Genomic DNA, 17,639 nt, shown 5'->3' with positions numbered 1-17,639 from the left:
CAGCCACTATGACAACAAAAATATTTTGAAGGGCACTTTATAATTTTATGTTTTCTCACTCACATTAACTCAACAAATGATGTGTGTTGGATGTGGTTGTTGGTAGCAAAGGAGATGTCTGGGCTGGAATAACAACTCAGAATGTAATACTTGTTCATATTTATCATAAATAAATAATGGCTGATAATATTTATGTAAATATAAATGAGCTCACAGTAATAATGAGTTGAAATTAAGTTTTTCTCAATTTCATCTAGAAGAAATTACCTATATTCAATAATAGTTCTGCTGTAAAAGAAAAGAAATTATCATGTTAGGTAAAATAAGGCAATTCAAAAAGAATAAATAGAGCATATTTTCTCTTCCATGTATAAATGAAATTATTTGTACAAAACCATTAAAGTAACTGGTGGACTACAATAAATTAGAAAAACAACCAGAAGGAGAAGGATGACAAGAGAAAATGATGATGGGGTGATTATGTGAAGCACATTACCCATATGGGAGGGAATGCACAACAAAAAAAAAAAAATCACACAATGAACAAAACGCTTGGTATTAACTCCAGCTGCTCTATCATTACATGTTCCTTTGACATCTCTTCAGGTTGTCTTATTGACACATCAAGGAATTCTTAAAACACTTGTTGTAAAGCTTCCTTAGCTTTTACTATTAACTACCACAAATACAGATTTTCTTATGTCTTAAGCAGCAGGTTTTGCTGTGTTCCTGCTAGGTCAACCTCACAGATATCATACAGCATAAGTTAGTGAGAATCATGCTATTATTATTAGAGAAATGTGTACACCTATTATGACAATGACAATTGTAATTAATGCTCCAGAGAAAGTTACTTTAGTTATTAATGAAAGAATGAAAATCATAAGAAAATTAAATTGAATAAATGACTAAAAGGAAGAAAGATTGTGTACTTTGGATGTGTTTGAACCCCAACACTTCATCTATCAAACACTTGTACCAGCATGGCAATGTATGCACCAATAGCAATTTTAAGATGCCTAATTCAAGGTACTTAAGGGCAAAGTAAGTCCTCCCACCTTGATTTACTCTCTCTCTCTCTCTCTCTCTCTCTCTCTCTCTATATATATATATATATATATATATATATATATATATATATATATATTAACTTTTTCACAAAAATTCAATCATTATGGTTCCATCAAACACAAGAAAACAAATGCAGAGATACTTATGCAAGAGCTGATCCCTTGGTAGAATTACAAGCCCAGAAATCAGTTCAATAAACCATTTTCATTTTGAAATCATCTACTCCCAGATACTCTGTTATAAGAACTAAAAATAAAATAATAGATATATTTTAAAAATTAATCAATTTGAGAATTGAGAAGATGCACCAGTTATTAGTATAAAAATATTTATAAAATCTGATTTCTCCAAAGAAATAGAAAACAGTATAAATGATGCTAATAGGGATATTAGGAGTGTTTTTTATTGTAAGAGAAAGTAATATTGATTTATAATAAGTCAAGTTTAACTTATGGGACATTATTCATGTATACCTGTGAGTTTAAATGGAGAAAATTCAAGGTTTGAGGAACAAATAGAAAACGAAAGAATGCTCACTAGAGACACCATTGGCCAAATAAGGAACATGTTTGCCTTTTAACAACTGCTGGTTTCATAACGTTGGGATGGCAGATATTTTAACTTTTGCTGGAGTAATGGAGACAATGTTTACTAATGTCATTGGATTAATAAGAAGATAATGATGACACAACTTGATTGAATCTTACTATTAAAAAAATTGCATATTCCACTCAGCAAATCTTGTTTATTCGTTGTAACTTTTACTCTCCTTAATCTACTTGGTTCCCATGGTGAAAATTCATTTCTGATCATACATCTCAATTGATTCTTCTGAAAGTGCTGCTGAAGAATAAACTCTCTTAATAAGGTGCTAATGAGTAATTAAATCTTCTTTAACAAGCCTTGAACCCTTATAGCAATCAATTCTCATTGAGTCTCAACAAATTTGCTTTCTGTAATCCCCTTGTTGGTGTCTATTTAACCTCTTTATAGTCAAGCTAGAAGTTGGCTGCACATTAAATTTTTTATGAAGCTTAAAAAATGAAAGGGAAAATGAAAATTAATGCTTGCTCCCCACATTAAGTAGCCGATTGGACTTAAGAGTAATCTGAAAAAAGCGTTAACACTTCATAACTGTGGTGTGGGTGGGTACCTTTGTAAAATTATACTTTTATCTAACTACGATGTAAGGCAAGTACAACGATATAGCTTTAAATCCTGCTTTTATGGCTTTTATTAATTAGATGATATTATGCAGTTTAGTAATTATCATTTCCTTTAGCATCTTCACTGCAGATTGCTGAGGATTAGCATGCAAGGCCACTTCACTCATTATTTCTAATTCCTTGTTAACAATTTGCTGTATTTGCAATAATTTTCACCAGAAAAAAAAAAAAAAACTGATTTCACTGCAGAAAAAATTAGCATGGCATTCTTGCTAACACTATTTTTAGGAGGCTTGCTAGAAACCTTGATCCTTGACTCGGGTCTGAAGTTTGACTGGTAATAAGTTCAACACACTGACATATAATTTTCCATAAATGATGAGTATAACATTATGTCAAAAATTAGTGTTCAATGAAAATTTAGAGTTCTGTTACATGATCAGCAAAATAAAAAATTTGAAATGTTCTACTTTATCTGCCACACATGGTTCACATGGTCACAATTCCTAGCAAGAGATGTTTAATGTGACTTATGGGTCACATGGAAAGAACTTAATAGGGCTCAAACGAGAATTTTTCAATAACTTTAGCACACACAATTTCCTTTGTGTATTTTGGGACCTATTTTTTACAGTAATAAATACTAGTCATGCATTCAGATAAATGTGGATTCCTTGTGAACCATGTGTATTAATGGCATTTCATATAAAATATTAGAATGAATCATTGCTTTTTATGTAATAGAACATAAGAAATATGAGCAAATGTGCCACTAATAAATTTTAACTTTGAAAATGCAATTTGTGTGCTTGATTTCCTCAGTTTAACTAAATATTATAACCATATTATTTTCTTTCTAAATATATATATATATGTATATATATATATATATATATATATATATATATATATATATCAGTTGGGGGCAGTTTATTGACTATTATTAACAGGAAATAAATTTAAGTCTCACACCATAGTATTCCCAAATCATCCCAACACCAAAAATAAATATATTGACACATAAGTAAATGTAATGTTTCCAAAAAAAAACAAATTTAATTTAAACCTGTATATGAGGAGCCAAACATAGCAACCCTTCCCTGAATCCATAATAACCCAAACCTAAATTTTGGAATTTGAAGTTTTAAAGCAATAGTAGTATTAAAGTATAATTATCTGTGTACTAGTCATACCAAAGAGGAGAACACATAAAGTTTAGAGAGCCCTTTATTTTGGCTAGATGAGTAAATTTAAGAGAACATTGCTCATTTGTGTCTCTAGGAGACATGAAAGATGTGTCAAATAATAGTGAGAAAATTTATAAACATTTTTAAATACTTGCAAGTAGTGACTTAGATCATGATTAAAATGAAGAAAATTATTAATTTTAAAATGTATCTGAAGGAAAAATCTTCTTATCCATGATTTGTATTTTGTAAGAAGTTGTTACTTATTCATATTTAAACTTTTGACTTTTCTGCAAGGCATGATATATTTCCACAAGAATATGCACTTTTTATATGGTTTGATTAAACTATTTTCACATGCTCTATTGTGAACCTTTTTGAAGTATTGTCGTAATTTCTCTTCTATTTAAGTTGCCTTTTCATATCCTTTAAAACACATACAAAAATATTTATACTAAGCTTAAACATGTGTGTGTGTTGTTTATTGATTCTTCCATGTCTTGTTATAGATTAGATCCACATTTGATGTGAATTTTTAAGCCATGCCTAAAATACACATTCTTCATATATGTCTGTTTTTTTTTCTGCGCTGATTCTTATTTCTCATTATAATTACATGGACTTTGATGTTCACTGGTAATGATTCAGTTGCTGATCCATTTCATTTGTAAAATGTTCTACCTCTTATATCCCCAAAGGCATATATAAAAGGTTGACTGCAATATAGCACCATTGGAGGTCATGAATTTTTTTGATAAGTAGGAACTCTAAATGAGAATTTTAGGTTACTGGGGATGTATTTTTATAGGAGATTGAACAAGATTGGCTCTCTTGGTTGTTTTTGTTTTGTTTTGTGGCTTTTTTTTTTGCCTGCTTGGTTCCCAGTTGGTGGACTGGGAGTGACTAGGAAGTGTAGCCTTGTTGGAAAGGATGTGACCCTGTTGCAGAAGGTGTTTTACTGGAGGTGGGACTTTAGGTTCCCATGCCATACTCATTTTCTCTGCTGCCCAATCCAATCCTTTCTTTTAAAAGAGTTGCCTTGGTTATGGTGTCTTTTTGTAGCAATATAAAAGAAAACTCTGACAATTATCAAAGGGAATTGTGAGACTGTGGTCTTTCACTTGTTTTCTTGATCTGGCCATGAGATAAGTAGTTTTCTTTACCATGTTCTTTTTCTATTATGAAGTACCATGCCAAGAGCCCCAAGGAAGAACTGACTATGGAAAAAATTCATTAAAAATTGAGTTAAAATTAAACTTTTCTCTTCATAAATAATCTCAGGTTATTTGTGTAATACATTAAGGCTGACTGGAATAATTCATAATAACATACAGAGTTGAACCATATGAAATTAGTAATACTGAAATATTTTTATTAATAATTGCTATACTCAAGTATATTTAGTAGGTGCTATATGGAGGATAAGGTCTAAAACAAGACCATGATGAAATGACCATGAAGACAGGGAGGTGGGATTGATATCATCTAAGAGGAGTAATGTTAGGGACATAGGGACCTTTGAGGAGTGTTGGACTACTTCTTCTACCTTGTCTATGACTAGGGGTTGAGTAATTGGGATATATACCCTCTGTATTTTGATTGTGTTGCCTGATGGATCATTGTGATACAAGGTATAATAAAACATACCCATGACTCCCATCTCCCAGTTGGGTACCATGGGTCCTTAATTAGTATATTAAAGAATCCCTCATTGTTCATAAGAGGTGGAACACCTTTTTGCATATGCATCATATCTCTTAAAGAACTAATAAGGGCAGTCTCCATAAGTCTCTGGCCAATGTTGATATAGTTTGAACATAGAGGAATCAAGCACAGGGAAGAGGTGTTTTAGAAATTAATTTGACTGTTAAGAGGATAAGTATTTCCTTTTGGAAACTTTCTGGTAAGCAGTCTCCAGATCTTACCACAAGAGTGGTCTGGATGAATTCTTGAGTATAGGTTTCCTGAACCTTTGAAATCTAATATAACAGGCATAGAGGGGGGAAATATCTGAAAGATTTTATTCATTATCTTAAGTCACTTTCTTATACCTTCAGAACTTTCCTTTACATGCCTTAAAACACTTTCTTATACTCTCATTGTAACTAGACTGCATTTTCACTGATAGCCTCTCCTGTGCTTTCTTTAGGAATTTCAGTCTTGTCACAAAGTGTCAAGTCTCAGCTGCTCTCCATGACCCCTGAATACTTCTTTCAAATGAAGACCACCTAGGTGACTCTTATATTACCAAGTTTGGCTATCAGCATGAGGTACAGTCTTACATATGATATATGATGCAGCTTTAACTAAGCAGAAATTGTTACTAGGGACTGGGGTATTGCTGTGATTAGCCTGACCATGTTTTTGTTTGGAGAAATCCAATTACCATAGGATTCTATACTTCTAATTCTTCCACCCTTATTAAAGAATCCCAATATATTACTCCATCTTACAACCTAACTAATTATGATGTTTATGATTCTTACCAAAAACCACTCCTCAGGAATGTAGACCTGTTTGGGATCAAGTTATATTTGGGTTATAAATTGGGTTATAAAAGCAGTAGAATGCTTTAAGTACTGCTTAATGGGCCATACTAATAGGAGCATGGGAGAAAAAGGTGATAAAATTTATGTGAACTGTTGGGGTTCACTCAAGAGGTTTCAGAGAATATTAGTATGTTGCCTAGAGATTGTTCTTATATTTTGTTCAAGAAGGTGGTGCATTTTGCCCTTGTCCAAAGCATTTGCCTGAGGCTACAGTGAAGAGTTTTGGATTAGTTCAATTGGCAGAAGAAATCTCAAAACAGCCTAATACAGACAGAGTTATGTAGTTATTAGTGAGAACTCTAAATCTTCTAGAAAAGATTTAAAATGAAGAGAAACAAGCTAAGCAGGGTAAATTACAAAAGGAAATTTTGAGGAGAAAAAGAGTACCAGAAAGAAGAATGGAGCTAAGTCCTATGTTGGAGGAGATATCATTTTGTGTCAAGTTGACAAGGGGTGGATTGTGATGGCTATTCTCAGTTGTCAACTTGATATCTGGAATGAACTATAGTCCAGAAATGGAGGGCACCTTGTGATCTAGATATTGAGGAAAGAAGACAACATGTCTTTGATCCAGAACTTGAGGTTGGGTGATGCATGCCTTTAATCCAGAACTTTAGCCTGGAAGGCACACATTTAATCTGGGCCATGCCTTCTGCTAGAAACCTATAGGAGCACAAGGGAAGAAGAAACGGGATATGTTCATTCTTCCCATGATTGTCATCACCTTGTCAGCACATCCATCCCTTTACTGGCATTTGAGCTTACTTCTTTGATATTCCAGCATATACAAAAGACAAGCTGAAACACCCAGCCTCCTGGGACTGAGCAACTGCTAGATTCTTGGACTTTCCATTCATAACTGCTTGCAGCCTGCACCCTGTAAGTCATTCTGATAAATTCATTATATGGATAGATAGATAGATAGATAGATAGATAGATAGATAGATAGATAGATAGATAGATACATAGATACATAGATACATAGATACATAGATAGATAGACAACAGATAGAGAAATTCATTCCATAAGCTCTGTGACCCTAGAGAATCCAATGGTGACCTCAGAGCAAGGTCCCACCCAGCTATATTTCTAGCCTGTGAAAGGGAATTTTAAAAAAGCTTAGAGCCTGGTGTGGTGGCACATACCTTTCATCCCAACACTCAGAAGGCAGAGGCTGGGGATCTCTGAGTTTAAAGGCAGCCCGGTTGACAGAGCAAGTTTCAGGATACTCAGACTTAGGCAGTGAAGGACAGAAAGCTGGTGAAGATATAATTGAATGAGGGGGTCATGTTCCAGCCCCAGTAGCAGCAGAACTTGGGAGCTTCAGCAACATGATTTTGGCTCCAGAGTTAAGAATAGAAGAAATGGGTTATAGAATTTGCCTCCATGCCTAAAGAAAGCCACCAAGGGCAGGCATGTATCAGGGGTGTCTCTTAGTGGAGGCCTAATAGAGAAGGCATTGCCTGAAGCTGTGAAGTAAAAGCCTGGATTGCCTTGAAGAACAAAGATGTTAGAGATGCCAGAGTTGTGGAATACCTGCAGAGGAGAGCTGCTATCAGGAAGTAGAACCAGCCTAAGATAAAGAAGTGTGTTGCAGATAACAAAGCTGAATGGAGTTGGAGATCTGAAGAGCATTTCAACATCAGACATGAAGATTCAGAGTTTGGAGTTTGCCAATATTTCCTCACTGTGATCTCTTCCCTACATGTTGGAATGGTAATGTATATTCTGTGCCATTATATGTTGGAAGTATGTGATCTGTTTCTTTTTATTATTTTTGATTTTACTGGGGATTACAGTTAAGAGATTGCATGAGTCTCAGAAGCAAATTTGAACTTTGGACATTTAAACATTGTTGAGACTGTGATAGACTATGGGGACTATTGAAGTTGGACTAAATCATTTTGCATTATGATATTGTTACAGTCTTATGGGGGAGGGAATATAATATGTTAGTTTGAATGTAATTGGCCCCCATAATCTCATAGGGAGTGGCAATACTAGGAGGTGTGGCTTTTTTGGAGTTGGTATAATCTTGTTGGAGGAAGTGTCACTGTGGTAGTGGGCTTTGAGGTTTCCTGTGCTCAGAATACGGCCCAGTGCCTCAGTCAATTCCCTGTTGTCTAAAAGATGTAGAAATCTCAGTCACTACTCCAGCACCATGTCTGCCCACATATTGCCATGCTCTCTGTCATGATGACAATGGATTGAATCTCTGAAACTGTATGCTAGCTACCCCAATTAAATCTTTTCTTTACACCTTTAATCCCAGCACTAGGGAGGCAAAGGCAGGTGGTTCTCTGTGAGTTCATGGCCAGTCGGGTCTACAAAGTGAGTTCCAGGACAACTAGGACAGTTACAGAAAGAAACCCTGTCTTCAAAAACAAACAAACAAACAAACAAAAATATCTTCTTTATAAGAGTTGTCATGATCATGGTGTCTCTTCACAGCAACAGAAGACTAAACAAACCCTAATCCTTTTCTACTTGAGAGTGCTCATTTAATGTGTAAGGGACATATACAAGCCATTTGTCCTGGCACCATCCTGAAAAGGGAGAACTGTGCCTAGTTTAAGGCAGGTAGGGGAGAGTAAAGGGATTTCCATGGGGAGCAGAAGTGAATAAGGGGAGGACTGAGGGCTGACAGTGGACTGAATATGGGCAGCCAATAAAATTGATTTGGGCCACCTATCACTGTAGATTGATAAAAGGAAACAGAAGAGGCCAGAGATGGAGAGAAGAGACCATGGGTTAAGGTCAACAAGCTGGAGGCTCATTAGCTTACAGAAAATAGCAGAGTAATCATCTGGTTTTGGCTTCATAGCTAGGCAGAATTGTTTTATCTTTGGTTGGTTTATAAAATGTGTTCACTCTTAATCAAGATGGGAGTAATTCAAATGTCAAAAACCATCGTTTCCATCCTAGCAAAGATTACTGTCAGCCACATGGCTGCTAAGGTGGTAGCAAGGCAAAGGCTTAGTACTTATGGATAGACTTGTAACTATCAACCCTAGTGTTATGGGTTTTAAGTTAATCCTTTTGTTACAGATTTTCAATCATAACCGATATGCTTATATTGGTTTAAATATTAAGGTAACTCCTCGTAGTTAAAAGGGAGGTTTATTTTGTGGTGTAACAGGGTCTGGGAAAGGTAAAGCGCAGTCCAGTGGTGTTCTCTGGAGAACTCTGCTCAGTCTACCTCCAGCGTCCAGGATCCAGGAACCAAGAGAGCCAGCCCATCCAGATCTCAGGTCTTCAGGGGTCCTCTCTTGGCTCCACCTTGTAGGTGTGACAGTTACCAAAGCCTCAATGGGGGCGGTACTTCCAGGTCAAAGCTGGAATGGCTGGCTACCCACTACATGCTTATAAATCTTGAGGTACGTAGAGTTTACACAATAGTCTTACAAAATAAGATTTATAACTTAGCAAATGTTTAGAGATTTAAACTGAAACCAAAAAATTATGAGATGAGGAGCAATAGTCTCGACTGGAAAAAGTCTGTCCCTTTATTTTGTTTTGCTCTTCTTTCTCTGTCACATAGTTGGGTGGATTGCCTGATATGGGAGAGAGAAACATGCTTGGGTCTAGAGGAGGTGAAGCTATACCCCAGCTCCAGCACAGCTTTTAATTGAGTGGGTCAGCATTAAACAATAGACTACTAATAAGAGGATGCTGTAGGAGGGAGCTGAGAGATGCAGCACCTGGTGAGATGTATGTGCAAGGTGTGTGTATGCTACAGCAGGCCTTCTCCTTTGATTTCTCCAACTCCTGCTAGGTCTGGTTCCAACTCCCACTTTTCAACAAACTTACAGGTCCATCAACAGTAACTTAAAAGACAGGACATTTACCCTGTGTGTGTGTGTGTGTGTGTGTGTGTGTGTGTGTGTGTGTGTGTGTGGTGTTGGGGAGATATAACAAAAGCAAACAGGGCTTTGAGGTGATAAAAGAGGAAGCTTGAACTTAGAGAATGGGAATCTCTTTCCATTTCCCTGATAGCTTATAGTATTTGCAAAGTTTCTGAATAATATTGGAATCTATGTTGTCATTAGGCAACCATTTGAATCGATTATCAAGGAGATATTGAGGCCACATTTTATTGCAAAAGCAAATAAATTGGGGGACCTTCATGTGGGATTCCAGATGGAAAGGAAGGAGGTTTTCTAACAGGCATCCTAATAGGTAATGAGAGGGTATGGAAGACACTGTTTCCATGGATGAGGTGTGGGGAGAAGAGGAAGAAAAGTTGAAGCAGCCAGTAGTTGAGAAAGTCCCTAGGATTTAGGGAGGATGAAACAAGGACCAAGCTGTTCAGTGGACTATCACTGCACTCGATGGTGTTCAGGACTAATAGGCTGAAGAGGAGTCTCACTGCCTGCTATCAGGGCCTTTGGCAAGGCTGGAAGGCTTGCATAGAGGCCATGGAAAATCGAGATCAGTGATGAAGTCTGATCCATGGGAAAAGTTCAGGGAATAGAGTCACAAAAGCCACAAGGGCCTAGAAGAGCTGTAGGATTATGGGCAGCTCCCAAAGCAAGGTGGAAGAAGATGGCATAAAAGGGAACAATAGCCTAGTTGGGTCTAAGGATGTTGCAAGATCGCAGCTCTAAGGGTTGGGGGGAATGGGGTGAGGTCAAATGTGCTAAAAACGGTGGCAGGGAGTACTTCTGCCTGCAGGAGTAACAGAGGGGTGCTGGATGCTCAATGGCCACTTCCTTGGATTCAGTCAAGCACTTAAACTGATCAAAGTGGGGACTTACAAAATTGCCACTGTTGGGTGCAGTGCGGCAAGGAAGGTTAGTCTGTTATGGGCGGATTGGAGATGAGGGATAGAGTCCCAGAATGGGGAGCATGGACCAGAGGAGTCTCTCCTAATTACCAATGTAAGTGTTATAGCTCTGGAGAGAAAGGTATCCTGGTGTCAGGATACCAAGGTATCAGGAGCCAAGGAATACCACAAAGTCACAGAGCACAACAAACCTCACACAAGAGATTTATTGGGAGAGAGACGAAAAGGTGGGTCCTCTGCTCAGGACAAAAGCATCAAAGAACTGAGCAGGAGGAAGTCCATACATAGTTTGTTGTTGTTGTTGTTTTTTTTTTTTTTTTTTTTGAGGGGGGTAGCGGGGCAAAGATTCCGGGGTTGCCTGGGATTGGTGGGATTCTATGTCCTCATCTTGGGACAAGCTCGGGGATTGGTGGGATTACAAGTTGAGGGGTGACGGGTTTTCAAAATCCAGAAGTGAGCTCAGACTTTTAAATCATTCGTTTTTCTTATGAAATGGTGTGTCCTGATTTTTATCTATCAGAAGATCTTTGAATTTTTATATTGTTTTTAAACTCTAGATACCATTTATATTTTTTTATCTAGCAAAAATAAATTATTTTTTCTGATTTAGAAATGTTTATATGACTTTTATATCTGTGATTATAAAACTATAACTTTTCGTTATTTTGCAAGATTTGGAAATATCAAGACAAGTGTAAACTTACAGTGTCACATAATTGCACCTTCATCTCTGTTTTATAATTCAAAGATTTTTTTAATAAACATTTTTATTTTGTAATTAATTTAATTTTACATATCAGCCACAGATTTCCCTGTCCTTCCTCCTCCCAGCCCCCATCCTTTCCCCCAATCCACCCCCCATTCCCATCTCCTGCAAGGCAAGGTCCCCATGGGGAGTCAGCCTAGCCTGGTAGACTCAGTTGAGGCAGGTACAGTCCCCTCCTCCCTACACCAAGGCTGAGCAAAGTGTCCCAGCATAGGCCCTAGGATCCAAAAAGCCAGCCCATGCACCAGGACAGGTTCCAGCTCCACTGCCTGGGGGCCTCCCAAACAGTTCAAGCTAATCAACTGTCTCACTTATCCAGAGGGCCTGGTCCACTTCCATGGGGGATTCTCAGCTATTGGTTCACAGTTCATGTGTTTCTACTAGTTTGGCTATTTGTCCCTGGGCTTTTTCCAGTCATGGTCTTGATATCTCTTATCCCTGGGAAACATGCGAACAAATATTTATTCACCCCAGGTAGGGAAGAAACAACACATTATAGTACAGGTATTACTAAAGTCTACCTTGGTGAACCAGTCAATTTTTTTTTTCTGCTTTTTCGAGACAGGGTTTCTCTGTGTAGATTTTCATTCTTATCCTGGATCTTGCTCTGTAGACCAGGCTGGCCTCATACCCGCCTTTCTCTGCCTCCCAAGTGCTGGGATTTAAGGCATGAGCCACTGCCCCTTGAGGAAACGGTCAATTTTATTGGGGTCATTTGAAGGAGTATGGATAAGGAATTACTTGCAGGAATAGAAATGACTCAAAGACAGATGTTTTACCAAAAGCTCATTTTAGGATTAGTGGCAACTTATGAATGATGGAAATCAATAGTACATCGCATAAACTACAGGCATTGCAGTAGACTGGGGAGTGTCTATTCAGGTAGATCAGATGATCTGTCATTCTTCCAGGTAACTCAGCTGGACTCCATTTCTTCTAGGTTAAAAAGGTGGTCTGAACTCCTTCTCTCAGCTTCTTGAACATATATGCTTAGAGAGGGGGGGACCTGTCTAAGTGAATGTAGCCATTTTTGAGAATTTTCTGAAGCTCTTTTGAGTTATATCTACCGTTTAAAGAATTTCCCTGTGGGACAGAATATTTCAGCTCTCCTTAGAACATCCTGTTGTTTCACCTCCCTGTCAACAACTCTTCCTTAAGCAGTGTCTTTCCTGATGCAAGGATTTAACCTTGGCAAAAACTGCTACACAACAGGGAGTCACAGGTGCCCATGGAAAGCTCACTACTGCCATTTAGTTAAGTGCTGAGTTACTAAGTTACCATCTAAATATTTACGTTTATTTCTATGAATATTGCTTCTCTGAACCTTAGTCATATAATCTCCTTTGGAATTTAACAGAGGTTAATTCAGATATTTATAACCCGTCAAAGAGCTGGGAAATAATGACTATCTAAGATTCAATTCAGAATAAGGCTTTGCTATTAACAAGGACTCACTCAAGTCTCAGGGAATATTGTGGAAGCAGTAGAAAGAATGTCAGTGCTAAGAAGATAGAAAGGATTGCTGTGAAAGTCTATTCCTTTCAAATGAATATAATTGTTGTCCTCTTTTAAATTGTTGCTGCCTTTTAAGCCTTTGTTGTCCGAACCAGCAATGGCAACTCTGAGTCTACCAGCTGCGGTTAGGCCACAGGGCCACCATACCCAGAGGGAATTCTGTTCCCTCCATCTCCAACTCTTGCAAAGTGATGATTCAAAGGTTAAGGTTGAATTCTACCCTTTAGAAAGGCTGAATAGCAGTAGCTCACCTCTTCCCTTTGCTCTTGTCCTCCAAAAAGCCCTAGTTTCTTGTAGGCCCTACTTAAAAACGCTTTTTCCACCTGGCTCCTCTGTACTACTTCCTTCCAGCTAGTTGCTGACTTAGCCACCTGAGGACAGGTGAATTTTACTTAATCAAACACACCTCTGCATTATTAAACGAGTGTTCCAGAGCATAAACAAAAGTAACAAACCTTGAAATAATATTCTACAACATATAATAGCAAGCATATGCTCACAACAGCTATGGATACCTTCATTACACATGTATGAATTTCAGACAGTCAGCAGTCCATCCTGGATGGGCTAATGAGAACCCAACCACAATCAAAAAACTATGTTTGTTGGGGCAGGGAGAGGCAAATGTCTTTGAATCATGGCCCGTGACATGCTTCCCCTACTCTGAGGGATGTCGGCCCTCCAACAGACTGTTCCAAGACTTTTATGTAAATTGGATGAATGGATTTTTTTTTTTTTAAAAAAAGGGAGTGTAAGGGTGGAAAGAGAAAAAGTTTGTGATGGTCTTGGGAAGAATAAGAGGGTGAGGTAATCAGACATGATCAAGACATATTATACACATGTCCGATAATGTCAAAGCTTAAATTTAAAAAACATTTAAATATTTTGATGTAATTGCTAAGTGTAATTGAGCTATGATGTAGCTGATCAACAACTTGGAGTTTTTTTGTATTATAAAATAAAAAAGGAAATAGAACATTGTTATTACTGTGATTATAATTCTATAAAAATATAATAAATTATTTGATTAAATGGCTTATGAATGTACATAATTTTCTAATAGACATTTTCTCTCAAACTCAGGTTTTATCCACATCAGTTGTATTTTATGGCATCTTGTATTATTCAGTGTCTATGCAATGTATTATTTTCTATTGATGGTAAGCACATTGAGCATTTTCATGGCCATAAAGGCCTTTACTTGGTGTTTCTCTGCTCTAGGATTCTAATTCTTCATCTATTCAGTACTAAGTTTCTTTGAGTAATATTTACCTTATTAAAGCAAGTTTACTAGATATTCTATTAAGTTCTATACTGTATTTGGCAATTTGAACTCCATTACAATCATCAATTAAGACTGTTTACTCAACAGCCTTTTAATGATTTACTTCAATTTGTATTGATGTTTGTTTTTAAAAGATCAACTCTACATTTCTTTAAGTTATATGTTTTCTATGTATACTTTTACATGTGTTTGATTACAAACATCCTGTTAAGTGTAAGTTATACTAAAACTGTTCATTGGGATCAATGGGGAAGACAATGACCAGTTCATACAACTCAAAGGGAGTTTATTACCTTGGCTTTAGTCATGACTAAAGTAGTCAGTAGCTCTAATGAGTCCATAACAAATTTAATATGGTTCTTTGTAAGATCTGCTTTGTGTTTCAGTTTGATAACATGCTGACCAAAGCATAAACAGATGAGGCTGCCAGCACCATTAGGTCAACATGGTATAAGAAAAAGCCTAGGGCAAGAGTATACAGCGTTAATAATTCACTGCGGGAAAAGCTGGGCTTTATTATTTTGTGGTTGTAGCATTCCTCATATTCCCTTCCTTATAGAAGTTCTTCGGTGGCAAGATCTGCATAGACTGCTACATACACATTACCCAGATGCAGGCCATTCTGTCCACCAGAACCACATGGAAAGTAGTTGATGAGTCCACCAGACAAGCAAACCTTGGAATTCTCTGTTCTCCTAAAGATCATTCTATATGATTTCATGTCTAGCAGGCTTCTGTCTAATGTCCTAATAGCCTGCTAAAGTAAGAATGTTTGCAAAAGACATTAGCCTCTACCCAATTTCCACATTACTATTTTCATTTTTCTACTATAAAAGAAAACCAAAATAAGAAAAAACACATTTTCATTTAGTCCTTGTGCTAACCGTAATATTTACCCTTTCTTAGAAGTACCTATACTGGAGCTTGTTTTTATTTTATGTTTTCTTATTGGACCTTACTATGCTCATTCTCTGTCCAAAGTTAATGACTATGTTTTCCAAACAATGTATTCTATAGTCCAAAAGATGTGAAATTAGATTTTCAATGTCCCTTCATCCTGATCAAAAAGCATAAATATCTATATTAGAATAAAATTGAAGACCATTGTTTGAGCTTGGTCCTTGAAATCCACCCTGCTCTCATACCTAATTTCTTTATTTCTATTAATTAATAAATATATTTTACATCCAGACTGTGTCCTCCCTGCCCTCTTCTCCTTCCAATCCTCCCCTGCCAATCCCCCCTCCTCCTTTCCCTTAGAAAGGGGCAGGGCATCCCATGGGCATCAACAAAGCATGGCATATCAAGATGACATAAGACCAAGCACCTCCTCCTGTAATCAAGCTGGGCAAAGCAGTCAAGCATGAGGAATAGATTCCCAAGAGCCAGTCAAAACCCCAGGGACAGCCCTGCTCCCATTGTCAGGAATCACACATTAGACCAAGTTACACATCTGTCACATATATGCAGACAGTCTAGGTCAGTTCCACGCAGGCTCCTTTCTTGTTGGTTCAGACTCTGTGAGTTCCTATGAGCCAGGCTAGTGGTTTCTGTGTGGTTTCCTGTGATGCTCCTGACCCCCCTGTCTCCTACAATTCCTCCTCCATCTTCTCAGCAGGACTACCCAAGCACAGCTCAATAATCCTCATGCCTAATTTCATTCACCACTACTTACAAAATGACTTGAAGTAGCATTTAAAATTATTTAAGTAAACATTTTCTCTATATAAAGTTTATTGCTAACTGGTTTCTTTTTTTTAACCTGAGATAATTTATATGATTTATATAAATTACTTATCCAAGTGATTTTGATGCAGAGAAGTGCTTGGTATTTTTTTTTTAACAACCTTTGGGTTAGTACTGGAAAGAGACAATCAATATACTTCATTGTTATTAAAATTTTTAAAAAAAGGCTTGAAAATATAATGTGAGGCCAAACAAATGTCATCATGTGACTATATCTGAACTAATTCAGTCAGCATATTAGCCACCCATACTTCCCATACTTAAGATGTTTGCTGACTTGTAGAGAGGTTTCAGTCTCCCCATGGTCTGAAAGCTTATCTCAATAGCTCTACAACATGGGGTTCCCTCCTTCCAGCAGAAAATCCTGCCTCTACCTCCCCTTATCTGGAGAATGTACCTGGGCCTGGAGGACTGACTTGTTCTGAAAGTTGTCTCTAAACAAGATGCTTGGTTTATCTTTAGCTTGACCCTGGCACAGATTCCTGCTAAGAAGACTTGTGCTAGGAGCTCTGCTATAGGACCCTACTGCCACAAAGAAAGCCTTGTGATAGGAGCTTGGCACTCCTTGCCAATGAAGTTTTCCCCAGGCTTCTCAATCCTATATATTCTTTCTGCTGTAGAATAAATTTGAGCTGTTTCACTGATGTAAGTCTCCCAGATGGTCCCTTACAAAGCTTTCGGTCACTGCTTCTGCTCCTTGGCCATCTTGGACTGATGGCTGACAGGCCGAGAGGGAAAAGTTGACTCCCCCCACATAAAGATACAATATTTTATGTACCCCTGATTCCTTAATTTCTTTAATATATAATTAAATGTAGAATTAATTATTACTCACAATGCCTGAGTAATTGTCTGCCAATTTCTATTTGTTACCCTATACGTAATCTTTTGAACTTGTTCAAAAATTCTCATTTTTCTCCAAATTAGCCCAACGTTGGCTTTCATCTGTCCAGTTGGCTGTAAGTAGAATCCACTTAACAGTTCTACCCACTTTCTATCCATTTAGCAAAGCATCCATCTTACAGTAAAACTTTTATCGCCGGGCAGTGGTGGCACACGCCTTTAATCCCAGCACTCGGGAGGCAGAGCCAGGCAGATCTCTGTGAGTTCGAGGCCAGCCTGGACTACCAAGTGAGTTCCAGGAAAGGCACAAAGCTACACAGAGAAACCCTGTCTCAAAAAACCGGAAAAAAAAAACTTTTATCATGTAATTCTCTTACATAAACATCATCAATGCATAAAGTTTATTGACTCATTTGGTATTTAATACCATCTTTAACTCATTACAATTCCATCTCTCCAATATAATGTTTGAAAAGGATCCTCTTATAGACCTTATAGACTGAGAATTTTCTTTCATCTCCATCTCTTATCTTCTTTCCATATCATTTTCTCAAACACAAATGTCTCATTTACTTCCATATACTTAACCTGTGAAAATCCATACATAATTCTAAGGCTTCTGTAAATTCTACATATTCCACAAAGTCTTCTGATGATTTTATCCTTGTAATACATTTACTTTAAAGTTTCATAAGACATATAACAGAGTTTTATTTTATGTTAG

The sequence above is a fragment of the Peromyscus eremicus genome, chromosome 20, assembly GCF_949786415.1.
Source record: "Peromyscus eremicus chromosome 20, PerEre_H2_v1, whole genome shotgun sequence".
NCBI lineage: Eukaryota > Metazoa > Chordata > Mammalia > Rodentia > Cricetidae > Peromyscus > Peromyscus eremicus.
The sequence above is the reverse complement of the archived record's forward strand: the minus strand, read 5'-3'. Positions refer to the sequence as shown.